Raw genomic sequence first — 14,739 nt, 5'->3', positions numbered from 1 at the left:
GACGCTCGATCAGACAGCCAACACCACCGCCACAGCTCTATGGCGAAATGTGTTCCAGACATTTGGATGCCCCGAGTTTCTGCACTCCGACCAAGGGGCAAATTTTTAATCCAAGGTAATCCGTGAGTTATGCCAGCTGTATGGTTGTACCAAGACCCACACGACGTCGTATCATCCCCAGGGGAACGGAAGCTGTGAGAGGTTTAATCAGACCCTATTGGGGCTACTGGGGACTTTAGACCAACGACAGCAGAGCGATTGGGTGAGTGCTTTACCAAACCTTTTGCAAGCCTACAACAACAGTGTTCATAGCACGACGGGGTATGCCCCTACTTACCTGATGTTCGACAGGCACGTACGGATGCCCACTGACCTGGTCTTGGGAGTAGCGGCAGACCGGGAAGAAGTGAGCGTGACAGAGTGGGTGGGGCGCCATCACCAGCGCTTACACTTTGCGTACGAACAGGTTTCAAGGAGAATACAGACGGCAGGAGAAAGGAACAAACGGTTGTATGACCGGACTGCCCGAGAGGCCCCCCTGTTACCAGGTGAGAGGGTCCTGGAGAGAGATAACCGGCGGCAAGGAAAGGGCAAGTTAAGCGACCGCTGGGAGGCTATCCCGTATGTCATCTGCAAGCAGCAGAGGCCGGGACAACCGGTGTACACCATCCGGCCGGAGGGAAAACCCGGCCCCGAACGTGTGGTGCATCGAAACATGCTTCGCCCCTGTCCGAACTACCCTGAGACCGTGATGGAGGGGCCCACCGAGCCAGTACCGGAGGCCCCCTGGATGGAAGGATGGGCTATGGTACCAGGTCGACCCGTGATAGCGCCACCCCCGGCCGCCCCGAGACAGCCAGAGATAGCAACCGAGCCAGCTGAGCCCCCTGTGGCCCAGATACAGCCTGAGCTGGCACCTGAGCCGGTTGAACCCCCTGTGGCCCAGATACAGCCTGAGCTGGCACCTGAGCCGGTTGAACCCCCGGCGGCCCAGATGCAACCAGAGGTAGTACCCGAGCCAGCCGAGCCCGATTCACCCGTGAGACGCTCCCAACGGGAGAGCCGAGGACGCCCCCCTGCCCGGTACGGTGAGTGGACAACGCCGAGGCATTCCAGGGACTAGAATGCATTGGCGGGGGAGGATGTCACAGAAGTGACGATCTTTTAGGCGGAACCAAAAATCGGGAAAGTTGGGTTCCGCCCGGATGTTTCCGCCCGGACCGGTAAGAGAAAACACCGGACATCCGGTAGCGTCGCAAATGCTGAAATCAGCCAAATTATACACAGCTGGCAGTTATTAAGAGGAGCGCCGGGTGATTGGACGAAAGCGACACCAGGAGAGTATTTTAGCACAACGTAAATCACAGTCTGCGTCGTTGTTTGTTACGGTGTGCTGTTGTGTATCGTAGCGCCGAGTTGGGCTCGCTGGATACGCTGTTTGGATCGCTGTATTGCTCTCTCTCTCTCTCGCTTGGATCATTAGATCTATACAAAGGAAGATATCGACGACCTTATAGGTGGAACATTAGACAGATACCGACGTTTGGATGAGAGAAACGGAGGAAGAGGAAAACTTACTGTTGTGAGTACACGCCTGTAGAAAGGTGGTGTTGGTGGCTGGAAAACGCCTCGTTTATGCATCTGGAGTCATTACAGCGTGAAGTCAACCTAGGACGAAGGGAGACCGAAGTTGTGAGTAAATACATCACTTGAAGTAGGTGTTTTATATGCAGTTGATTTATATAATCGTTTGGAGTGTTTTCAAGAGAGAACGAGTGGCCCTACCCCTGTACCAGCGTGGTGGGTGAGCCGAAGGGTTTTTGTGTAAGCAGCTACAGTGACGACAATAAACAAACACTAGGCCGTCTACCATCTCCCTATTCTCGCCCGGAGCAAAGTGGAAGAAGGCGGGTGTCATTGTGTGCACTGAGCGTGGTGGGTGAGTCTTTTGGATGTAGAACTTTTCACTTGAAGTGGTGCTGTGTAATGCTGTGTATTGCAGTGAGAGTGCTGTGTCTTGTCTGACGTAACCCTGCCTTCAGTCACTCGTCCCGGGACGACGAAGAGGAAAAACGGCGCTAGAGAACATCTGTAAGATTATGCTTTAGTGCGTTTCAGTCGAACAGTATTACAGAGTGGCGGTGAAGAATTGTGCGATTGGCGGTGTGCGTGAGTATTATCTCTACTGTTGTTACCTTATCTGTGTCTTTTTCATCACCACAGAGTAGAGGCGAACGAGATCCGCCGGCCCGAGGTCTCGACGAAAGGGCGCCCCGGTCCAGTTTCGATCGACCAACGGGTCTCGAGGAAAGGGCAGCGCTCGACCCGGTGTGCCGGCGCGACGTTCTCGCCCCTCTGTCAACCAACGAGTTCGCCGAGTGGGTCTTGGTCCCCGGCGTCCCATTGCAAACCACTGTTTAATCGACGCATTGCATAGCCAGCCAGCGTTAAGCCCGCCACCAGCGGTCGGCTGTGGAGAGAAAGAGAGCCGGCGTGAACACTGAGATATTGAGCTGTGGAGAGAGCCATACCTACCTAGAAGCTGTAACCCGCACAGAGGTGAGAGAAAACCTAGAAATCGATTCACTGTGTCCTTGTATCCCAGCAGTCGTCTGTGGAGAGAAAGAGAGCCAACGTGAGCACTGAGATATTGAGCTGTGGAGAGAGCCATACCTACCTAGAAGCTGTAACCAGCACGGAGGTGAGAGAAAACCTAGAAATCGATTTACTGTGTCTCCTTGTATCCCAGCAGTCGTCTGTGGAGAGAAAGAGAGCTAGCGTGAACGCTGAGATACTGAATTGTGAAGAGAGCCATACCTACCCAGAAGCTGTAGTCAGCGCCGAGGTGAGAGAAACCCTTGAAGATGATTCACTGTGTCCCTGTGTTCCAGCGGCCGTCTGTGGAGAGAAAGAGAGCTAGCGTGAATGCTGAGAAACCGAGCTGTGAAGAGAGCCTAGAGGGGCCGTTATTTTAAGTTCCCCTTTTTCCCTGCCCTATTAAATAAAGTACATTTTAATTTATGCCTACCTTGTGTGTCTGGTCATTGGGGTGGCTTTGGGAATCTCCTCGAGGTGGAGAAAGGGGCGTGACCTTACTTGCATCTGGGTCCACCCCGACTTGTGACACAATGATTGTGAAAACTGAGAATTGGAGGTGAAGGGGAGGTGGTGGGTGAAATTGTCTGTGCGACAGAGTAGCTACAGAGCGTCTGATTGACTGCTTAAATACTGTTGATTAAAGCAGGTGAGAGTGATTAAGCAGCTGAGCGTCAGCTGGAGTAGTTAGCGATCAGTGATCTGCCTGAACTACGCTTGAATTCCATCCGGTCACTCAAGCTATATTTCAGTCAGGACCACTTAAGAATACCAAAATTATATAATATATTTATATATTATAACAAATATCTGAATTTGGCCAAAGGCTGAGGAATCAAGGGGCTCGGTTGTCATACTGCACCTTTAAGATGCATCCTTTGCATGTATCCCCCAAACACAACAACGAAGTTGAGTGCATAACTTCTAGAGACTGCTTGTCTCGGAGTCTCGGAGGTTCAGAGGAGAGAAATAAAATGAAGGACAGCTGAGGTTGACATTAGTTAATCATTAATTAACGGACCCCCAACACAAGATACGCGTGCAAGATGTTTCTTACATCTTGGCATTGTTGGAGACTTTGTACGTGACATTCACTCTTCTCAATGAGCAGCTACCGCTGCTTCTGTGGGCTCCACCCCCGACCCAAAGCATTCACAGGCGGTCTAGTCCTTGCGCAGCAGAGCAGAGTCTCTCCCAGTTGCAATCAGGGCAGAAGAAGTGGTTGTCTATCTGCGTCTAGACGGCATAATCGTGCATGCGGGAAACCGGAGCTGGCGGATCACGCGATGGCTTACATTAATGGCAGATATAAATATAAAATGGTCTTTGAATAAAATGAATCACTGTACATAAAATAAATGTACTTGAGGGAGCTGAGCAGCAGCACATTTAGAACAGACAAACTGTACGGAGCTGACGCGTTAATGGCTATTTACCTACAAAACAACGTTTCCCATCATTTATCAGTGTATGTTTTGAAACTGGACTGTTTGGCCATATAAACATGAACATACACACATTTCGTTTTATGAGAACATGAGCAGATAAACAAACGAGAAAACATTTTCAAGCATTCATGTGTCTTAAAATAACATTTTTTACAGTTCAGAGAGAAAGAGAAACGTGAAATAATGTAGTAAGCCCGTGTAGTAAGAATGCAAATGTGACGTGATGACGTCACTGTTATGCAAATGACGCAATCTAGCGACATTTAGCGACATTCCAAGCAAGCTTTTGCTACTTTCCATTGAAAATAGTTGGCAACACTGGTTTCTTATGCTTTACATGCTTGTTGAAGATGCGTAGAGCGACTGCCTTCGGGACGTTAAATCAAGTGTAAGAAACGAAATGCTGTAAAACTATAACTGTCGAATTTTGAGGCATCAATTAAAACAACATATATACACTGACACTGCAAGGTGACTGAACGATTTTATATCGAAATGGATTGGAACGAATGACGGACATACTCCTTGCTTGTAGTCACATTGGTCTAACGTTACTGGCCTACTGCTGTAAATACGTTAATGTAAATATGGTAAAACTGCTAAATATTGCATAAAATGCTGTTAATAGAACATCCTGCTATACTGTTGATAAGAAAGTTATTGTTTACAGTGACATAGCGATTTAGACTATTTGAGCGACAAAGATACTAAAGTGAACTGTTTCCAGTGCGCATACGTGCACAAACTCAAAGCTCACGCACTGAAAAGCGCGTTCAAAGATCACGGAACATAAGTTCTTTGGGCTTGACAGGAGATATACTCACAAATTATTTTGTAATACCTGTACGGAACGGATGTCTTCCGGCATTTCCACAGAGAGTATTGCAACATCTTCCGATTCCGAGCAAGCCATGGTGACGCCGAAAAGGGTAAGGAACAAAATTCTATCAATCACATGAGTACTGGCTCAGTCTACAATCTGCTTTGCAAATGTCTGTGCGACAGACTCGGTGAAAATGTCTGTGCGACAGACTCGGTGAAATTGTCTGTGCGACAGAGTAGCTACAGAGCGTCTGATTGACTGCTTAAATACTGTTGATTAAAGCAGGTGAGAGTGATTAAGCAGCTGAGCGTCAGCTGGAGTAGTTAGCGATCAGTGATCTGCCTGAACTACGCATGAATTCCATCCGGTCACTCAAGCTATATTTACTCCTTTTAACCTGCTTTTAAAAGCACCACATTTTATTTTGTGCCACCATATTTGATCATATAACTACTTGTTTTAAATGAGGAAAACGTCGATGTGTTTGGTCATTTCTAACTTCCTCTCTGTTTGGTACCATTGGATGAACTGGGCTAAGCTAAGTGCTACCAAAGTCTCGTCGCGCGCCACAGTGCTTAAGTGCACGCACTAAGATATGATAATATGACAAAACGATGGAGTATCCCTTTAAGGACCTTTGGCGACTGCAACAAGCTCCGATATGATGTCCATCCAAGAATTTTGTAGCAGACCATGAAAATCTGTATGTGACAGCAAAATGCCCCAAAATCCAATCTGCAACCAGTCACAACCTGCAGGCCATGAGACTCAAACCTGCAACTCTCGGTTTACAAGCCCAACTCTCTTACAACTAGGCTACGACTGCCCCTGCCTTCGTTGTATCCCTAATACTATAAGTAATGCATTGTTATTAACAGATTAACACCCATTCATTAACTACAGTCCATGCTAAAAAGTTTTATAGTTTTGTGTTTTTGCGCATTTGATCCTTCTCAGAATCATAAAGCCACAACTTACCATCATTAAGATTCATCGTCTCTATGAAGGTGTGTTCAGTAAGCGCCATGAGATGTTAAGACTATGCTTTTAGGGGTCATTTCTATAGGTTTAAACTAGGAAATGTGTTTTGAAAGAGTTGAGTCTCTTAAACCACGATGAAGAGTGTTGATGTGTTTCTCTGAGCATGAATCAAGGAATGGTTGGTGATAGTTGTCACAGATCATTGCTATTGATGAATGTTCTTTAATCCTAATAAGCTTAAAGAAAAGAAATGCATGATCTGAGTGGTTTTGTTATTTGAGATTGGAAAGAAAGAATGTGATAAAGATTTTTTCCTTTCTATAAACAAAAATTAATATGCATCTTTTTTTTCTTGTTGTCATGTGACAGTGCAGTTACTTCAACAAACATACTGATAGATTTTTGGTAGAGTACACTATTGGTGTCAGTTTTTTCACGCTCACACTACAGTAACGAAAAACATGAATCACTTTGTTGTTCAAACTGCGCAATGAGGTTTTATTCACTTTGTTGTCTTGGTATATCTGCATGCATACTACAACACACTGCTGACGAGGTGAAGATACTACAAAACACTCCATAAAGAGCCGTTCCCGAACATCAGTGAAAACATCTTTTCACATAAGTTCTGGAGAGAAATTTCATTGATCAGTGCGTTCACACCAGATGTGGAAGAGGCGGCAGTGCGAGTGATTTACATGTTAAGTCAATGCAAAGATGCGAATAGGCATGTAGGCATCCTGCAGCGCGGTACACACAAATGGCGCGGGAAACGCGCAAGTTGAAAAATCTGAACTTTGGCAGATATTCGTCCCACGTTAACCAAACAAGAGCTTGATCTAGTAGTGATGTGATTACAGGAAGCAAGCGGAGTCACTACAGCCCCTCCAATGACACGAATTTCTGTGTGAATGTTTCGAATGACTAGAATTTCAAGTGCGGCTTTCACGCGTGAATGAAGCGAGTAAACTCAAAATTATTAATAGCACATTTTTGCCATCCTTTACCGCGCTTGTTGTGAACGCAGTTATAGTTTTGTGTTTCTAAGCATTTTGTCCCTCTCGGAATCATAACGCCACAACTTACCGCCATTGAGGTTCATCGTCTCTCTGAAGGTCTGTTGGGTAAGCGCCATGAGATGTCAAGACTATGCTTTCAGGGATCATTTCTATAGTTTTAAATTAGGAAATGTGTTTTGAAAGAGTTGTGTCTCTTGAACCACGATGAAGAGTGTTGATGTGTTTCATTTAGCATGAATCAAGGAATGGTTGGTGATAGTTGTCACAGATCATTGCTATTGATGAATGTTCTTTAATCCTAATAAGCTTAAAGAAGAGAAATGCATGATCTGAGTGGGTTTGTTTATTAAGATAAAGAGATACACTGTTATGAAAATTATTTCATTTTCTTAAACAAAATTACTTTTGGGAGTACTTTGAAAAATCTGCTCCCCTTCTCGCTTTCATAACGAGAGATAGAGGGAGAGTTATAGTTCTCAACGGGCCTGAAAATTACAACCCGACCCAGTCCGTGGCTTTTAAAGCCCGGACCCAATGTAATCCGACACATCAACGTGAATTATCTGTCCGAACCCGACCCGCGGCCCAACGCCGCCGACCCCCCCTGCCTTTTTTTCTCATACACGTAGGCTATTATCATGACCATCAGACGGAAATTCAAACCAAGCTTTAATGTTCACGCCTTTTAACAATACAAACAACTGAAACAATAAACTTTAAATATAGGCTATATAAATATGCCTAAAAAATCACACAATAATAAATGAAAAGAACTCAAACATGTACCCAGCCAGCGGCTTCTCCTCCTGTAGCAGCAAGCAACGGTGAATTCACCTGCGGCAGGTTTACTTTTCTCCATCTCTTCTTCTCCAGGCAACAGGCGTGCACCCAGTGATAGCAATAAGCTCTGGGGCGGATCCGCAACGGATCCGCTCTGAAGCCAGCAGCTCCGGTCTGGATCCGTTGCTGTTCCACCCCGGAGCTTATTGCTATCCCCCGCCCCTCTCTGTGATGCATGTTGCAGCAGCCAGACCAGACTTTCTTTACGGTGAACAGCAGTGATGATTAATAATTTTTTTCACGGAGCGTAAAAGATAAAGCCCGCGGTCCGACCCGACCCGACTCAGTTGCTTAAATTTTTGACCCGAACCCAGCCCGAATTCGCGGGTCCCGTCGGGTTTGCCGAGCCAGCCCAACCCGTTGAGAACTCTAGGGAGAGCGCCACAGTGCTTAAGTGCACGCACTAAGATTAATATGACAAAACGATGGAGTATCCCTTTAAGGACCTTTGGCGACTGCAACAAGCTCTGATATGATGTCCATCCAAGAGATTTGTAGCAGACCATGAAAATCTGTATGTGACAGCAGAATGCCCCAAAATCCAATCTGCAACCAGTCGCAACCTGCAGGCCGTGAGACTCAAACCTGCAACTCTCGGTTTACAAGCCCAACTCTCTTACAACTAGGCTACGACTGCCCATGCCTCTGTTGTATCCCTAATACTATAAATAATGCATTGTTATTAACAGATTAACACAAATCCATTCATTAACTACAGTCCATGCTAAAAGGTTTTATAGTTTTGTGTTTTTGCGCATTTTATCCCTCTCAGAATCATAAAGCCACAACTTACCATCATTAAGGTTCATCGTCTCTATGAAGGTGTGTTCGGTAAGTGCCATGAGATGTTAAGACTATGCTTTCAGGGGTCATTTTTATAGTTTTAAACTAGGAAATGTGTTTTGAAAGAGTTGAGTATCTTAAACCACGATGAAGAGTGTTGATGTGTTTCTCTGAGCATGAATCAAGGAATGGTTGGGGATCGTTATCACAGGTCGTTGTTATTGATAAATGTTCTTTAATCCTAATAAGCTTAAAGAAAAGAAATGCACACAAGAGTGTAAGTAAATTTAAAACAATTTAATTTAATTTAAAAGAAGGTAAGTAGGGGAGGGGAAAGGGAATCTAAAACCAAACTCTCGGGCCAGAGAGTATTGAGCCTGAAGTGCTCAGACTTCGTCACGGGGATTCTTCAGGTGAGTCTTCAGAAGAATTGCTCCTGTGTAAAAAATATTTACACACTCCAATGTTTTGTAACACAATATGCCATAGGAGAGTACCTTTCGAGAGCGGTCACTCAACATTATCCTGTCATTGCGTCTTGCAATGTCTCGTTCCCATCTCTCGGGGAGCCGAGGTTACGATAGTAACCGAGACGATTTTTATGTAGTTGAGAATAGAGTCGATTGTGATAAAAGAGAAATGCAACAAAGGCAAAACTAGTCCAGTTATGTATATTAAAGCTTTTCACCTTGCAACAGCTTTAAGAAATCAATGTAAATCTATGTCGTAATCTGCTATAGTTGTCCTTCATTTCATTTTAGAGTCCCGTTAATTAAAAAACTAATAATTTAAGAGTAGGCTATAGCTGTTTTCTCGAGTTCACGGTTGCTTATACTGTAGCTGCTGGCAGGGGCGTCATGCACCAATTTTTTTAAGGGGGCACAGTGTCAACAGCTCACAGAAATTTGTGCATATACAGACATCAAACGAAATATTATAGAGCTTTCAGTCTTTTCCATGGCACTTACATTTCTATCTTAAAACCCCTGCTTTCATGGAAAAACCTCCAAAATAAAAGTGATGACTAACTTTCATATCAAATACTATTCAATCGGAATAATGACACATTTGCATCATATTTACATCTGAAACGGCATGTTTTATTTATTTAAGTCTTAATGGCTTGTTTAATTGTGTCATTATGCATTTTGCACAACAACTGCCTCATATAAAATTAATGTAATTTTAAATCCATAAAGAATATAAACAACGGAAATGACATAAGCTATAGCTACGTGATTGATTTTAATGTTCAATAATGATTTAAAAAAAATATGTTTAGATAAAATTATTAGAGGAACGGATTTTTGCATTAAATTTTACCTCATATGTGGGCATGTGAGATTCTGCGTCGCGTGAACTCTGGCGAACTTTGGCGTTGTGCCAAGAAGATGAATCTCTACTAATATAACGTTGAGACGGTCACATTTAAAACCATACATTTTCTACACAGAGGAGGTTAACTGCACATTACCGTACTGGGGTTTGGAAATGTTGTGAGCGTTTCTAACACGTTTTAATTCCTCAGAATTATGCAGCAGCAAGCCAGCAACAGCAGAGAGAGCTCGTGAGCGCACCCAGGCGCTGATGACGTCTGCGACTGCCCTGACTGCAGCGCCAGCTGCCGCCAGAATAAAAGTAATGTAACATGATAAAAACGGCGAAAATCTCCGAAAAGTGACAAGGATGCAGCACAGAATGTATAATATTGTGCATATTAAACAGATTAAAAGTCAAATAACAGATTAATGGATGCTTATTTGATTTTGAGGTTGGATGCAAAATCCATTGGCTCAAAAAAACCAAGGGGGCACATGCCCCCTCAGTTTGAAGGGGCATGACGCCTCTGGCTGCTGGTGTGTGAAACCTGTTATTCACCTTACAAATAATGCTAATAATTATAATACAAGCTTTGGTCAAGCATTGTTGACCCAGTCTTATTTAAAGCACAGGTAACTTTATAGAAAAGATGCATTGTTTTTGTCCCCCATTTTTAAATGTTACAATGTTATTGGTGTGTGTTTATCAGCTCAAGTATACAGTAGCCGCTTTTGCACTATCGGGCCTGTGCGAGCCAGGGCTTCAAACGGGCCTCACGGAGCCAATAGCCTCAGACCTCCAGCTGTGTAGCCAAAATCACGACGCGTTTGCATTGTCAAGCCAATAGCGCCGCAGTGCTTCAAAAAACCCCGCCCTTAATAGGCCTACCTGGATGTAACGTCACACAACTCCGCCTGTTTTACCGTGAGGAAGTCACTTCAATCTGACAGGAGACGGGAGTGAGATCGCATCATCATACAACAAACATAAGGAACATAACTGAGGCGGCTGTTTACATGGTGAAAGCCAAGATGAGAAGATAGAGATGTTTGCTCCATCCGCGGTGTTACTCTTGAAGTTTATGTTGGCTACACACGAGCGATCTCACAATGAGACAATATCAGATCAATAAGCAATAGTAAACTTTATAAAGTAGGATAATTACAAATAAAGCGTTCATCTACCTAATGTGCCATTATACTATATACACAATATTTTAAAGAATATAACGAGTCCTAGTTTTTACATTTATGTAACATAATCTTATTTTAAAATATGCACGTGTCTAAATATGTAACGTTAAGTTTGTAATTATAGTTCTATGGCGATGTAAACATACTTACACATTATAAGAGGTGTGATATCTTTAATCATGAAAACGTTAGTTTAGCATCACATGAAACACAAGGTAACTGTCTAATAGCTATTTCAATAATGTGTCAATCAATAAATACTTTTGTCTATAAAGAACTGCCTCGAATAGCTGAATAGGACTGAAAATCACTTTACTTGCATCTCAAAAATCAAAACATTTGAGAAATCATTAGAAAATGTACTCGTTAAGAATCAACTCTGAATATACACAAGTATTTAAAAAGCTATGTTACAGTGGTTAAGTTAATGATGGTTATATTTACCATTTTGTTGCATCTTACCATTTCTGTGTTTCAGATGTGATCCTTATTAAGCAATCATTTTCAATAAACTGACAAGCAGCCGTAGTAATAGCACGGTACTTTATTTACATATGAAGTTTATATCAGTGCACAAACAGTGTATTTAAAGACATCTCCTCTGGACGGATTTCAACATCCATGGCTCCTGTCTCATCATCATCATCTTCGTTTCATCTCCTGCTCTTGCATGTGTTGCTGAGTCATCTCTCATATACAAAATAAAAACTCCTGGATGACAAACTGAAAGCTTTACGTTGGCATTTTTTCTGTAAAACGGACACAAAAGAATAAAGCAGCACATGTGATGTTTTGTATAAAGGGTTTGTAAATACACATACAGTATACCGACATATAAAGTTTGCTACATTCATATAAGAGTTAAATTAATCTCCAAAATACCAGAAAGCATGGCTATGACTAATATAATAAAACCATGGTTACTTTTTCTAAGGGCTGAGTAAAAAATTCAACAGAGATGACAATATAACACAATAAACACCCATGTAAGACACTTATGCAATGGTTATTTGTATTGTATTTTAAGTGTTTTGTATGCAAACGTTATGTAGCATGTTAACTCACCGACTGTAGATACCATCGTGACTCGAGTGATCGCTTCTTTAATACATGGACAATGAAATGATGATCCAACACACATCTTTAATTTCTCAGCACTGTTGCACTTTAAACACTTTGTTCTGTGCCCGAAACTTTATAAACTTCTCCCGAACCAGTAGCGGTGTGGCCGGATCCTTAGCGTGGCGAGTTCGGCGTTGTAACGCGTCTTTGTTTTTTACATATGCAGATCATTTTCTTCAGTCCGAAGTACAAACATAGCAGGCATCTTCCATTAAACAGTAAATTACTGGTGATCCCGATTATTTTTAAAGTTTTAAATCTGCAGACAGATGGATGCGCATCTTGCCAGAGACTCAGATAAACTCCGCCTTTGACCTTTACCACTCCCCTAGCCCCGAGAAGCCCGCTCTGGCCCAAGGAATTCGGCGGGCCAGAAAAGCCGGGCCTTAAGCCCCAACGAAGCACCAGTGAAGCACGATCATGCCCCGGAAGTGACAATGCAAACGCCACAGGCCTCGGCAGGCACTGGCACGCCCGCTTGAAGCCCGATAGTGCAAACACGGCTAATATGTCACTAAGACTGTCTCTGAAAATCACAAAAGTCTCAAATCGTATTGTGAGATAAAAAGCATCACAGTTTGATTTCAAGCATTAATTTCACTATGATGTCAATCGCTGACATTACATTACTCAGTCAATATTAAAGATATCAAGTTTATATTTTCACAAAATGTTCTTTACATTATGTAGGATGATTTTATGTGGAGAACCACAAATAAATACTTCAGCTGGGTTTTCACAGGCATGGTCACAATTATCTTTAATCTTTGTTTAGGAATGTTGCATTTTCTCTGATTATTTGATTACTGTACTGTATTTTTTATTAAATTTACATTGCACAATAAATCATCTTTTTGAATAGCCACAGTAGGTTGGATTGTATGTTTGGTGTGAAATGGGTGTGGTACAGTAGGGGGCCCGACCTCCTATTCTTTCATAGGGCCCAAAACTTCTAGAGGCGCCCCTGCATGCCATCATTCATGCCATGCATTGTTATTAACAGATTTGCACAAATCCATTTTTATAAACCAATATCGCAATGCATGTGTTTTTTGTCTTGTTGTCATGTGACAGTGCTATAGAACTTGCATATTTCAACAAACATACTGCTAGATTTTTTTGTGGAGTGAACTTTTGTTGTTAGTTATTGCAAGCTCACACTACAGGATAACAGGAAAACTACCTGAATATACTATAGATACTATCAAACAGGTTTGAAAATATTGTGGCGTCTTTGATAGCTCGAGACAGGTTTGAATCATGTTGCTGATATGCGTGATTTTTTTTCCCAAACCAGTTGCTTGATTTTTTTTCCTAAACTAGTTCAGATAGGAGTTTTACTTAAACATGAGCTCAGGGGCAGAAAGAAGTTTGATTGGTTCACAAAAATGACCAATGAAAGTCCTCAACCGGAGCCTTCAAGGCAGCTTCTACAGTGAAGCAGTTCGAGCTCACCGTTGGTCAGGTGAGTAGCGCAGATGGTTAGATAGGAATGTGACTGATTTTGAATGCAGCTCGAAATGTTTCGAGCGTTTAAGTTACGTGTTTCCACGTTTTAACGTGTCTGTGGCACGACTCTCATTTTTGTGCCAGATTCACGAGTTGGTTACTCAATTTTTTTCCTTTTTTCAAACCATTGTTGATTGGGATTGGAAAGGGGTATAAACGGAGGTCAGCTGCAAATGGGCGGGTTAGCAGCAAGTGGGTGGAGCTTTAGCCGCAAGTGGGCTGTACAAACTTCCAGAGGATTCACCATCGTCCCATTTAAAGCGTAAACTCCTCCTACTTGCACATTTCTGAAATCCCTCCTACTAATAGTTTAACACTTGTATCTTGTTCTGACAGCATGTATTTAGAAGTTAAACATCATCCATGTTAGAAAATAACTCTGCAAGCAAGTTGTAATTTTAGGTTTCAAACAGCGATGGTGATAGAGAAGCAAAAGTGAAAGATTGCAGCAGGAGTTATTGCACCCATAATGCAACGTTTTTTTTTTTTTTTATTAAAAAAACAGGTAAAACGCCTGTAAAACATAAAAACGGAAAATTCCTTCATATTTACACAGTACTTTGTCTGTTTTTTACTGATTTTTTTAGAATGTACAGTGTTCTGTAAATGTACAGAATGTTCAGTTTTTGAATAAACAGAAGTGTCTGTAAACATAACGGAAAAAGTACCGGTAATTTTCTGCCAGGACATTATCTGTTTTTTTACGGATTATTTTTTTATAGTGCAGCCCCTCCGATGACAAGAATTTACGTGTGAATGTTTCAAATGACTAGAATTTCAAGTGTGGCTTTCCCACGTGAATGAAGCGAGTAAACTCAAAATTATTAATAGTAAATTTTTGCCATCCTTTACCGCGTTTGTTGTGAACGCTGTTATAGTTTTGTGTTTCTGAGCATTTTGTCCCTCTCAGAATCATAAAGCCACAACTTACCGCCATTGAGGTTCATCGTCTCTGTGAAGGTCTGTTGGGTAAGCACCATGAGATATCAATTTGTTTATCATGATTAAGCGATAGATTGTTATGAAAATAATTTAATTTTCTTAAACAAAATTACTTTTGGGAGTACTTTGGCTTGTCTGAAAAATCTGCTCCTTTTCTTGCTTGC

General features: G+C 42.5%; 3 non-coding genes across 3 annotated transcripts; all 3 read left to right on the top strand.

The window, feature by feature from the left end:
- The first annotated feature begins 5,901 nt into the window (after nt 1-5,901).
- On the top strand, nt 5,902-6,115 carry LOC141369594 (small nucleolar RNA U3). Its single transcript, XR_012373391.1, has one exon. It is a non-coding gene; the product is annotated as a small nucleolar RNA U3 (small nucleolar RNA).
- Nucleotides 6,116-6,990: 875 nt separating this feature from the next.
- Nucleotides 6,991-7,204, top strand: LOC141369611 (small nucleolar RNA U3). Its single transcript, XR_012373407.1, has one exon. It is a non-coding gene; the product is annotated as a small nucleolar RNA U3 (small nucleolar RNA).
- A 1,352-nt stretch (nt 7,205-8,556) lies between these two features.
- Nucleotides 8,557-8,767, top strand: LOC141369621 (small nucleolar RNA U3). Its single transcript, XR_012373416.1, has one exon. It is a non-coding gene; the product is annotated as a small nucleolar RNA U3 (small nucleolar RNA).
- The last annotated feature ends 5,972 nt before the right edge of the window (nt 8,768-14,739 follow it).

This window comes from Misgurnus anguillicaudatus, chromosome 14 (assembly GCF_027580225.2).
Source record: "Misgurnus anguillicaudatus chromosome 14, ASM2758022v2, whole genome shotgun sequence".
Lineage (NCBI taxonomy): Eukaryota > Metazoa > Chordata > Actinopteri > Cypriniformes > Cobitidae > Misgurnus > Misgurnus anguillicaudatus.
This window is presented reverse-complemented; position numbering and strand designations above follow the sequence as displayed.